This window comes from Rana temporaria, chromosome 3, assembly GCF_905171775.1.
Source record: "Rana temporaria chromosome 3, aRanTem1.1, whole genome shotgun sequence".
Classification (NCBI taxonomy): Eukaryota; Metazoa; Chordata; class Amphibia; order Anura; family Ranidae; genus Rana; species Rana temporaria.
Genome location: NC_053491.1, coordinates 283,011,231 through 283,024,331, shown reverse-complemented (window position 1 = coordinate 283,024,331; position 13,101 = coordinate 283,011,231). Strand labels below are relative to the sequence as shown.

General features: G+C 44.7%; 1 protein-coding gene across 3 annotated transcripts in view; it reads right to left on the bottom strand.

Moving 5' to 3' along the window:
- FGF18 (fibroblast growth factor 18) overlaps nt 1-13,101 on the bottom strand; it is a 285,024-nt gene that overhangs the window by 125,378 nt on the left and 146,545 nt on the right. Inside the window, exon 1 of one of the 3 annotated variants that reach the window (XR_005747965.1) lies at nt 1,240-1,440. The exons of the other annotated variants lie outside the window; for them this stretch is intronic. The gene's annotated coding sequence lies outside the window, so the exon portion shown is untranslated. Of the gene's footprint in view, nt 1-1,239; nt 1,441-13,101 lie in introns of those variants that run through there. 3 annotated transcript variants of the gene reach the window in all.

The window sequence follows — 13,101 nt, the reverse complement described above, 5'->3', positions numbered from 1 at the left end:
TTCCTTTTTTTACATTAATAATGCATCCGCCATCGTAGGAGACTGCAGCAGGTTGACCTTTAGCTTTTTCAGGCTATACAGTTTTGACAGCCTGTTTATAAGGGCATTTTTCTTTGACCCCTTTAATTCTTCCTGGATTAATTTCTCCAGTTGTTCAGTGAAGGAAATGAGTGTTCTAACCTTGTGGAGAGTTTACTCCACTTCACCCCAGGTAATAGCGTCCTTAACTGCCCTTGCAGAAAAAGCATCTCTATTGGGAAATCTTCAAAGCTTGTGGCCCCTTTAATGCTTTCTTCCAAACTTGGCAAACTTTCCAATTTGGACACCACCTACTGGCCCTGGTTGAAAGTGCTAGGCAATTCATGCACTGTAGCTTGTCAAGCAATAACTTTCCACTACGAATGCAGCAACTTTTAGGGCTGGCAACATGTGGTGTTTGTAAGCAGGGAGCAAACATAATCAGAGGTAAGTGGATGACATTGATCAATTGCCTGTATGACTGCCCTTGAACGGTGACTGTTCTGGCTTTTAGCAGGCTCTGTTCATCTTGAGTTTCTTGCAGGACTGTATAGTGCTAGCTTGGCAGGCAATGACGTTCCACCACAAATGCAGCAACTATTAGGGCTGGTAATTTGTGATGTTTGTAAATTGAGAGCAGTGATGATGAGGGGCAAGTTGATGAGCTTAATCAACATTGCCTGGATGTCTGTTCTTAGATGGTAACTTGTATTGACCGTCAGAAGGCTCCCTGTATCTTGTGGTCCTTACAGGACTATAGATATTGGCTCTCTTTTTCTCAATACTCACTGCTTACCTAATCCCTATACCTTAAAGCAATGGGTGGTCTGACTGGACAGCATTTCCCTAGAAACAGTATAGCAACAGACTGAAATGAAAAACAGCATAACGCTAAGTCTTCACTTATGCGTCCTGAAAAATCGCATGATTTTGCTGCAAATTAGATGCAACTTGAAGTAATGCCTGTGTATTCTTGGGGTCTATGGACACAGATATAAACATTACTCATTGGAAATCATGGGGTACGGCTTGTAATGCGATTTTTCAGTGACAAGTCGCACTAGTGGAAACTGAGCCCAACACAGTGATCCCAGAGCAAGCATTGAGGAGGAGATAGGAAGAGTTTAGGTGAATACCATAAAGAGCACAATGATCCAAGAGCAACACTGAGAAGTAGATAAGAAAAAACCCATGAAAATGCCATAAAAGGTGAAAACATACCTGTAAACAATGACCACATAAGCATCCAGCATGCATGAGTAGAGATCTCCACCATTTGTTGCCAAAAATGCAGTGAAATCATTTAGAACTCATATTTGCCATTAGTGATGATATCAGTTCCTGAGCATGATCAAATCACCATCTTGGAAAGCTCTAGCCAGGAAATACAGAGGCTGCATCACTTCCTGCCTCTCAAGCTCAGTGAACTTCTTGGTAGTGGCAAACGCCCATAACAAAGAGAAAGGAAGTAAAAGCATATGGAAAGCAAAAGGAAACACTGTCACTTACGTCAAAGCTTGTTTAAAGCTTTCTTTGAGAAGCCTGCACCACCAGAATAGGGCTCCAACCATGTAGCTCATTTAGAGACTGTAGAGGAAGGACTTCCACCCATTAGAGGCTAAAATATGCCCCCCAGACCACCATAATGGGGCTCCAACCATATAGCTCATTTAGAGGCTGTACAGGAAGGACTTCCACCCAGGAGAACCTGAACCTGGCTGGGGCGACAAACCGTAAGGGATACCTCGCTATTCCAGTCCTAATCAGGTGAGGGGGAAAAAAAAGAGAATACCTGGGCGGGGGTCCTCTCTGGGTTTAATAGCTATGCAGTCCTATCAGGTTGTGGAGGCGGAGCCACAACCCAAAAGTGTATGAGGCCATGATGCGACAGGAAATGTCATTTTGTGCAGGGACTTTTCTAAGCATGGGAAACATGTGCTACTTTACAGGCATACTATAGACACCCCCCCAGGTACGAAATTTAAAGGAATATTTCACTTTTATTGTTTCACTTCAAGCATTATTAAAATCACTGCTCCCGAAAAAACTGCAGTTTTTAAAACTTTTTTTTTGCATTGATAAATATCCCCTGGGGCAGGACCCAGGTCCCCAAACACCTTTTATGACAATAATTTGCATATTAGCCTTTAAAATTAGCACTTTTGATTTTCCATGTTCGTGTCCCATAGACTTTAACGGCGTTTGCATGTTCGAACAATTTTTTGCCTGTTTGCATGTTCTGCTGTGAATCAAACCAAAAGGGGGGGGGGGGTGTCCGGCTCATCCCTACCAAGAAAGTGGAGTACTGCTAACAATTTTGTCATCTCTAGTATTGTGTATCTGCACTGTGGTGGTCTCCAAAAAAACGCAATTGAACGTAGAAAGTTATATTCAGCTCCTTAGTATGACAACGTTTTTCAGTGCTTCCGCCTCTGTAAGGTCATCGAAGAACATACACTCTGGGAAATGTCTGGGTGACATTAACCACTAGAATACCGGCCGCATGTAAAAAACGTCAATTGACGTCCTGGATTCCTCCGGCCACTGGGGGGCGCGCGAGCGCGCCGGCGGTGGCGCGCGCGTGCCCGGCGCGTCCCCGAGATGCCGATGCGCGTGCCTGGCGGTCGCGATGTCCGCCAGGCACGCACGATCAGCAGTGACAGAGCAGGGACGTGGAGCTCTGTGTGTAAACACAGAGCTCCACGTCCTGTCAGGGGACAGAGGAGACCGATCTGTGTCTCTTGTACATAGGGACATAGATCGGTTACCTCCCCCAGTCACCCCCCACAGTTAGAACACACCCAGGCTACACATTTAACCCCTTCCTCACCCCCTAGTGTTAACCCCTTCAATGCCAGTCACATTTATACAGTAATTAGTGCATATTTATAGCACTGATCGCAGTATAAATGTGAATGGCGCCAAAAATGTGTCAAAAGTGTCCGATGTGTCCGCCATAATGTCGCAGTCCCAATAAAAAAAAAATCGCAGATCGCCGCCATTACTAGTAAAATAATAATAATAATAATAATAATAATTCTGTCCCATATTTTGTAAGCGCTTATTGCGATTTTTTTTTTTTTTATTATTTTTTTTTTTTTTACCAAAAATATGTAGAAGAATACGTATGGACCTAAACTGAGAAATTTTTTGGGAAAAAAAATGTGGCTATTTATTATAGCAACAAGTAAAAAATATTGATTTTTTTTTCAAAATTGTTGCTTTTTTTGTTTTATAGCGCAAAAAATAAAAACCGCAGAGGTGATCAAATACCACCAAAAGAAAGCTCTATTTGTGGGGAAAAAAGGACGCCAATTTTGTTTGGGAGCCACGTTGCACGACCGCGCAATTGTCAGTTAAAGCGGCGCAGTGCCGGAAGCTGAAATTTCACCTGGTCAGGAGGGGGGTATATGTGCCCGGTATGGAAGTGGTTAACACAACCCTTCTTCTTACCACGTTCGAGAAGGGTGCACTCAAATGCCTTCCTAGTTGAGCTTTACACAGTCTATCCAACAAACTCTGGAAATACCCACTGACAGTCTGCTCTTACTGCCACCAATTCCCAGATGTTAATTATCGCACTTTTTAAAAAAATGAATTGACCTTAAGTCCAGGTTCACACTGGGTACGATTTGCTTCGATTTGAGATGCGATTTCACATGTGAAATCGCATCTCAAATCGGCGGCATTTGCCGGCAATCGCTGCACCGATTTCAAAAAGTAGTTGCTGTACTACTTTTTGCGATTTTGGGCCGCGATTTACATTGACATCTGTGCAGAAACCTGCACAGATGTCTCTTAATCGCGGCCGAAATCGGGACTGCCAGCGGGAGTGAAATCGTGCGAGTTCAGCTGAACTCGCACGGCTTCACTCCCGCAGCCAGTGTGAACCTGGGCTTACAGAATTTTGCACTAATGTTTGCGATAGTTAACAACGTTTTGTTTTTTTGCACTTGCAAGTATCACATGCTCGTTTTTGTTTTTTTGTTTTTGGGGGAATTGAAGAATTTTTTATCGCTTGCAATATTTCTAAGAAATGGGTAATGTGACATACATATTGCACGTAATATCCTTTAGTGAATTCACCCCATGGTGAGCAATGCAGAACCCTGATGAAAGACGATTGTTTCCTTGTGAACAATGCCAATATATTAATACTGCTCAAAAACATAATATTACATCAAGGGAAAAAAATCTTCCCACACCTCTTTGTGAGTTACTTTACTACAGGGATCATTTACTTGATGAACTCCTAAGGGGTTGATTTACTAAAACCAGAGAGTGCACAATCTGGTGCAGCTCTGCATAGAAACCAATCAGCTTCTGATTTTTAGTGTCACAGCTTAACAACTTAAGACCCGCACCATTATGCAGGTTAAGGACCTTACTCCTTTTTGTGATTCGGCACTGCGTCGATTTAACTGACAATTGCGCGGTCATGCGACGTGGCTCCCAAACAAAATTGGCATCCTTTTTCTCCCCACAAATAGAGCTTTCTTTTGGTGGTATTTCATCACCTCTGCGGTTTTATTTTTTGCGCTATAAACAAAAATAGAGCGACAATTTTGAAAAAAATGCAATATTTTTTACTTTTTGCTATAATAAATATCCCCCAAAAATATATATAAAAAAACGTTTTTTTCCCTCAGTTTAGGGCGATACGTATTCTTCTACATATTTTTGGTAAAAAAAAATCGCGATAAGCGTTTATCGATTGGTTTGTGCAAAATTTATAGCGTTTACAAAATAGGGGATAGTTTTATTGCATTTTTATTAATACGTTTTTTTTACTACTAATGGCGGTGATCAGCGATTTTTTTCATGACTGCGACATTATGGCGGACACATCGGACAATTTTGACATATTTTTGGGACCATTGTCATTTTCACAGCAAAAAGTGCTATAAAAATGCATTGTTTACTGTGAAAATGACAATTGCAGTTTAGGAGTTAACCACTAGGGGGCACTGTAGGGGTTAAGTGTGACCTCATATGTGTTTCTAACTGTAGGGGGGCGGGACTGGACGTGTGACATCATTGATCGTCTTTCCCTATATCAGGAAACAGATGATCAATGACACTGCCACAACGAAGAACAGGGAAGGTGTGTTTACACACACCTCTCCCCGTTCTTCAGCTCCGGTGACCGATCGCAGGACACCGGCGGCGATCGGGTCCCGCGGGCGCGGTCACGGAGCTTCGGACCGGGTCGCGAGCGTGCCGCCGCCGGCGTGCTCGCGACCCCAAGGCTTGGCTTAAAGAGACACGTACAGGTACGTGATTGTGCCTAGCCGTGCCATTCTGCCGACGTATATCGGTGTGAAGGGGTCCTTAAGTGGTTAATTGAACAAGCTGAAGTTAGAAACTGATGGGCTATCACACAGCTGCACCAGATTTTGTACTCTCTAGTTTTAGTAAATCAATCTCAAAGTGTTGCGCCGTCTGTACTGGCAGCATTTAAAGACCTTTCCATAAACAGATCTCTGATCATATTTTAGATGCAATTCGCCCTGGCATGCTGTCAAATAACTTCTGGGCCATATCCTGACTGATGACAGCCCATTCTTGCATAATCCATGTTTGGAGTTTGTCAGAATTTGTGTTTTTTTTTTTTTGTTCACCTGCCTCTTGAGTATTGACTACAAGTTCTCAATGGGATTAAGGTCTGGGAAGTGTCCTGGTCATGGACCCAAAATGTTGATGTTTTGTTCCCAAAGCCACTTCGTTATCACTTTTGCCTTATGACAAGGTGCTCCATCATGCTGGAAAAGGCATTGTTCATCACCAAACTGTTCTATGATGGTTGGGAGATGTTGCTCTCGGAGGATGTTTTTGTACAATTCTTTATTTATGGCTGTGTTCTTAGGCAAAATTGTGAGCAAGCCCACTCCCTTAGCCGAGACGCAACCCCACAGGTCTCAGGATGCTTTACTGTTGGCAGGACACAGGACTGATGGTGGCGCTCACCTTTTCTTCTCCGGACAAGGTTTTTTCAGATGCCCCAAACAATTGGAAAGGGGATTCATCAGAGAAAATGACTTTACCCCAGCCCTCAGCAGTCCAATCCATGCACCTTTTGCAGAATATCAGTTTGTCCCTTATGTTTTTCCTTTTTCCTTTTCCTGTTGCTGCCCTTCTTGACACCAGACCATCCTCCAAAAGTCTTCACCTCACTGTGTGCAGATGCACTCACACCTGCCTGCTGCCATTCCTGAGCAAGCTCTGCACTGGTGGTGCCCTGATTCTTCAGTTGAATCAACTGTAGGAGACCATCCTGGTGCTTGCTGGACTCTCTTGGGCGCCCTAAATCCTTCTTTACAACAATTGAACATCTATACTTGAAGTTCTTGATGATAAATGATTGATTTATGTGCAATCTTAGTAACAGCAATATCCTTGCATCCCTTTTTGTGCAAAGCAATAAAGACTGCAGGCATAGGCGATTAACAGGCCTGAACCAGTCAGCAATGGTCGGTGGTTCTGAAGATCACCATTTCACGGGGATACAGAGTTTTGCTGCGTTGATCATGTGCATTGCCAGGGAACGGGAGTAGGTCTTTAGGGGCATGTTGGAGTGATGGAGCAGAAACTGCACCGGTAAGAAATCTAGGTTGTAGGTCGATATGGAGTTGGTGAGGCAATGGACCTCAGTCCAGAATGGTTGTAATTTAGAACATGACCACCAAACGTGTAGTAATGAGCCCGTCTTAGCTCCACATCTCCAACATATTGGGGAAACAGAGGGGCAAATGGTGTGTAACCTGAGGGGAGTGCTATACCATATTTAACTATAAAATGTTAAAGGCATTTTCTTGTGTGTACATTCACCGTCCCCTTATGAATGCAAGAGTATATGGCTTCCCACGTCTGGTCTGTCAGGTCTATAGAAAGTTCTGATTCCCATTTCCTGCTAGCCCAATTGTCTTTTGGCCTATAGTCTGGGAACTGTAAAGCATATTTAGAGGAGATTAGGTGGGTCAAGGGTTCGGTACCCGAGCATAACGTTTCAAAGGGTGTGAGTTGTCGAGTCCAGGTCGGCTTCGGGCGGGGGTTTGTCGAAGAAGTGCCTGATTTGGACATATGTCCAGAACGGGAACGTTCGGTTCCTCATTCTGGACACTAGGGTATCGTGAGAGATTAGACGATCGTTCTCAAAGAAGTTATGCGCACATATCTGAGGGTGAGGCCAAGCCTCTGACAAAAAAAGAAGGAGAGAGACCGGGTGTGAAGTCTGGATTGTGTATAAGTGGGGTCATAGGGCCCCAAAGGGAGGAGATCTGAAACTTAGAGCAAGCCGTTCTGAAAGTAGTCAGTGTAGGGGAGATGAGAGGGTGAGTCCGACAGGAAGGGGGAGATTGTTTGTTGCGACCCATGGGGTATGGGCCAAAGGAACGTGCAAGGACAAATGTTCCAGTCGTACCCAGGCTTTAGTGGTGAGGTGGACGTTCCAGTCAATAATTCTAGAGAGGTGACAGGCCTGGTGGTATTTAAATAGATCTGGGAGACCTAAGCCCCCCTTCAGTTTAGGGATGGTGAGTTTGTCAAAGCTTATCCGAGGTCGGAGTCCACCCCAAACAAAATCTGTACATGCTCGTCGGCATGTTGAAAAGAAGGCTGGCGGGACCGTTTGAAACAGGTAAAGAAGTCGGGGTAAAATGTTCATTTTTTTATTTTTAAGTGTATTTTGTGCGTGTACTCGAGAGAGGAGCCGGACTGCAGGAGTTGGGAGTAGGCAAGCCTCCCCCAGAGGCAATCTGCCACCTTTCTCCATGCCCCGGGTGGCAATGGCGGGTGTGAGAGGGGGTCCTCCCACACAGCCCGCCCTACCTGCTCCGCTTTGAAGCCCTATGGGGCAGAGGGACTCCCTATAAGGGAGTGAGAGGATTTGCCAGCTCAGCCAGCCCCGTTAGTCCTTTGCCTCTCATTTTTAGAGACCGCGTGGTCAAAGTGCGTGCATGTTAACCCAATTTCAAGTGTGTGTAAGTGTGGTGGTTTTTGTGGGAGGGGGGTGGGCGTACTAAGCGCAGGCTTACCTCGCATAGCACACCCACCGGGAGCCGGGTTGAGACCACCAAACTCAATTCACATGTAGCCGAGACCGGGATCCGAACCCCTAGCTGCAGAGGTGAATGGCTTATCAGCGCAGTGCCAATCGCGTTGAGCCACCGCAGCTCATTTTGATAGCAGCTGCTCTACCGAACCACGAGAAGAGGCCTGTAGACCAGCTTTTAAGATCTTTCTGAATGTTTCGTATCAGCGGGAGGTAGTTAGCGCAGTATAGGTCTGACAGGGAGGTGGGGATCTGGATTGCCAAGTAGGTAATTGAGCTAGTTTTCCATTTAAACTGGAAATTAGTCTGGAATTGAGCACAAACGTCAGGGGAAGAGTGAAATTGAGGGCATAGGACTTCGAAAAATGTATTTGCAAGTTAGTCAAGTAGTTGAAAGTCTTAAGGTCCGCCAGTAAGTTAGGTAGGGTTGTAATAGGTTCCGTCAAGAAGAGAAGGATGTCGTCGGCAAAGGCCGCTGTTTTGTAATTGTGCTGGTTTATATCAATCCCCTTTATGTCCGGGTTGGATCTAACAAAGATAAGTGGGGAAAGAGGGCAGCCCTGACGGTACCATTAGTGATGGAGAAGGCATCCGACAGGTGGCCGTTGACACGGACCTTGGCAGTAGGATTGGCGTAGAGAGCAAGTATAAAGTGGAGCATACGCTGGGGGAGACCCAAGAAAGTCAGTGTCTCCGCCATGTAATCCGATGCCACCCTATCGAATGCCTTCTCCGCGTCAAGGGAAAGAAAGAATCCGTTTTGCCGAGTCGATGTTAGCCAATGGTGAATGGAGAGAGCTTTGAGGGTGTTATCCCTCGCCTCCCTGCCAGGGATAAAGCCGACCTGATCTAAGTCTATTATTTGGGGTAAGAGTGGAAAGATTCGGTTTGCAAGCATTCTAGCATACCACTTAAGGTCTACGTTCAACAAGGAGATGGGCCTGTAATTCGTAACCATAGAGGGGTCTTTACCTGGTTTCAGAATTACAGTTAGTTATATGAGCCGTAAACAGGTCTCGGGGGGGGGGGGGAGCAATAGGAGAGGCAAAGAAGTTAAAGCGGTTCTCCACCCTAAAGTGGAGTCCCGCTGATCGGAACCCTCCCCCCCTCCGGTGTCACATTTGACACCTTTCAGGGGGGAGGGGGGTGCAGATACCTGTCTAAAGACAGGTATTTGCACCCACTTCCGGCCCGGCATTCACGGGCAAAAGACGGGCATTCCGTCACATCCCGTCGCCCCCCCGTTGTGTGCTGGGAACACTCGGCTCCCAGCACACAGCGGGAGCCAATCGGCAGGCGCGGCGCGACTCGCGCATGCGCCGTAGGGAACCGGGCAGTGAAGCCGCAGCACTTCACTTTCTGGTTCCCTCAGCGTGGATGGCAGGGGGAGCAGCAGAGAGACGAGCGATCGCTCGTCCTCTGCTGCGATCGGCGCTGGACTCCAGGACAGGTAAGTGTCCTAATATTAAAAGTCAGCAGCTGCAGTATTTGTAGCTGCTGGCTTTTAATATTTTTTTCCCATGGCACATCCGCTTTAAAGGCCATGGTGAAATAGGGGATAAGAAGGTGGGCGCAAGACTTGTAGTAACCAACCGTCAGGCCATCGGGGCCCGGGCTTTTCCCAGGTTTCATTTGTTTTAGCGCAGCTGTCGCTTCTGCATCAGTAAGAGGGGAATCCAGATCCTTGGCTAAAGAGTCCCGAATTGGCGAGGGGCAATATTCTGTCAAGAATTCTTTTATGGCTCATTTTCTGGCGAGTAAGTCTGAGGATGAGTCTGTTGGATGGAGATTATACAGTTTCGAGTAATAAGCCACAAATTGGTTAGCTATATCGGGAGATATTGTCAAAAGGTCAGTATAAATTAATACCCATAATGAGTGAGATTAAATATAAACCAAGCAGCGCTTCCGTATGTATATATCTCTAAAAGCATATACTTAAATAATCTGATATAAAAGTCTGTAATAAAATTCAAATTGAAATTTAAAAAGACACAGGTGTAGTTGAAAAAGTCCAAATAATCCCAAAAGAGAATAAGGAACAGAAATCTTGCTGAAGTCACCTCCACACGTGTGCTCGAAAGAAAATAGAGGGGGTTTGTGCAGATAGAAGCCCCCCTCTGGTCTTAGACTCTTACCCCAGGGATTTAAACTGCTGGCATGTAATTGTTACAAGACGATCTTTCAGCAGGTGTCTCCACTTATTCCCAATAGACCACTCTGATCACTCAGTGTTCACATATAGGGAAATAAAGGAACTTAACATAGCGTAATCCCGTTTTCAGAAAAGACATTTATTCAACACACCATTTAAAATCCATCAGATTATGCACTCACAAAAAAAGCAGATCATATCAGCCTTAATCATTATACCGCATGTCAACTTAGAATCAGCAATCACCTACCGTACACTGCCTCCTGTGTCACAGGGATATCCACCTCCACTCCTGATCCTGTCTAGCAGCACCTAGTCACGTCACTTTGCTTCACCCTGACTAGTTTCGTCGTAATGACTTCATCTGAGGGTGAAGCAAAGTGATTCCTACATTTATTTTAATATGCGGAACGATCTCTTGATCAGACATCCTATTGGCTACGGCATGTCAGCTGACTGGCTAACACAGGCACGGACAATTAGCTATCAGCTCTGAAGTTTCCAGACACTGATTACGCTGCAGTCATCAGCTGTTTATTCCTGCTTGTCAGCTCGCATGCCGGAAATATCTGTACACTAATTCTTTTTTTTTTTTTTTAATTTAATGTTTTATTTTATTGATGAAGAAATAAAGTAATACAATGTACAACATGAAGCTCTCAGTACATTCCATGGCAAAAAGTCAGCGACAAATAAATAGTGAAGATACAATTCAAACTTCAATTTTCATTTTAGGTTAATCTAGCACCATAAAGGGGGAGCAATTAAAATATAAATCGATATCCCCGTAGGAGATCCCCTACTCAACTATGTGTAGGCTGGGCTAAAGAGGGGCGGGGAACCCAATCAGCGCTTTCCGTACAGAGTCTCATCCGACACCCCGTAAAGGGAGCAAACTGTGTCGGATAAATGGATAGCATAACTAAATATTGGTAAGAGACTTCTGTGACCCCAGATAACCTAGGACCCCGCCCAAAATGTGGAAAAGAGCGCTAGACAACCCGTCCCTTCCCAAGGGACCTGTGAAGAAAAAGACCTCCCACTCCCCACCATACTCTCCCCCTCCCCCAGGGCGCTCCCATGAAAGTATTGCCTATTAACAGACTAGTATGATAACTAAATCAAAAATCTCGAGGAGGAGAATGTACCAAGGTTAGCATAGAAGAAGGAGGGAAAGAGAAAGAGAGGAAAAAAGAAAGATAGAGCAAATGAGAAAGAATGATTGCCAGTAGGCTAGTTAAGTACCCGAAGGGGACGGCGCATGACCCGGCGATAGAGATACGCCAACATGTCTGGCCCAAGGCTCCCATATGGCCTCAAATATATCGCTTGTATTAGAGATAGAGCTGACCATTTTTTCCTGTGTCATGATCCATGAAATCTTCCCCTTAGCTGCCAAGAAAGAGACCCTAGGTTGCTTCCAGGCCGCCGCTAAAGTGGTTTTAGCTCCTATGAGCATGAAAGCTATCAGTTTTTGTATGGGTTTGGAGACCTGAGGGATTTCGGAGCCCAGCAGAGCTATCTGCGGAGACTTCACCAACGGTACCCCCGTGACTTTTCTGATAAGGCAAAATATTCTGTTCCAAAACCCCCTGATTCTGGGGCACTCCCACCAAACGTGAAGCATCGTGCCTTGGGCTTGGCAGTTGCGAAAGCATAACGGGGAAGACGTAGGAAACATCGCAGCCAACCTACTGGGGACCAGATACCACCGCATCAGAACCTTTGTGTTAGCTTCAGCTAATGAAGTATTTACTAAACCTTTGAAAGATTTCAAACCTACCTTGTGCCATCTACTCAGGTCCCAGGTCATCCGCAGGTCTCTCTCCCATGCCTCCATGTATGAGAATTTTGTGGAAACCTTAGATAAAGCTATATATATTATAGATATTCCCCCCTTGTGTTCCATCATTTGTTTACACCAGCTTTCGTAACTAGTAAGAGTTGCGTACCTGAAATTGTCAGTCCAGAAGGATGACACGAAGTTAAAAATTTGGGTGTACCGGGCTCTTTCCATTAGAGGCAAGTCAAGTGTCCTCACACAATGTTCCAGTGAAAGTGGGCCCGTGGGTGTCAAAAAGTCGCCTATTCTATAGATCCCTTTGTCCAGCCACCATTGGAAAGCCGAAATGTCCATCCCTATAGGAAACTGAGGGTTGAGAAAGATCCTTGTCAAAGGCTTAGTCTCCGAGACTAAAGAAGGAAGGTGTCTCAGACCATCCCAGAGTCTGAAAGATTGCGACAATGTGGGGGATAGTATTGAAGGTCTAGATTTTTGGGGAGACCAAAAATGTACACTAATTCTAATACACATCAGTACACTGTTATGTGTACAGATTGCCAGCGGCGATCGGGCACTACATTTGAAATGTTTTATGCTCGATGACAGCTGTAGTGTTCCACATACATTAGAAAAACGATTGTTTAAACAATTCATTAATCGCATAAAGAAACATCACATACAAACAGACTGCAACAGAACTAATCCATTATATTAAAGGGATTATATAAAAATAATAATAAATCATATAAAAAGACACAAACCATCACAAAATAATTGCGTTAGGTAATGATCAATATTATTGCCATTTTTAAACATACAAAAATTCCTAAAGGGAGCAGACCCATTGTAACTGGTCATGTGTGTTATTACCGTAGTTGAATGAGGCTAACCGATTTCTATGTTATAAATATGTTCGGAGACCCGTTCCTTTTAGTGTGGCCCACGTACATTAAATTGCACAGACACTGTAACACGTAAACAACATGTGTGGTGCTACATGTAATAAATTCTTTAATTTTAAAGCTTCGATTATTTCCTGTAGAGGTAAACTCAGTCAAACCACGTATATGAGAAGTCACCTTAGCGCATGTTTTG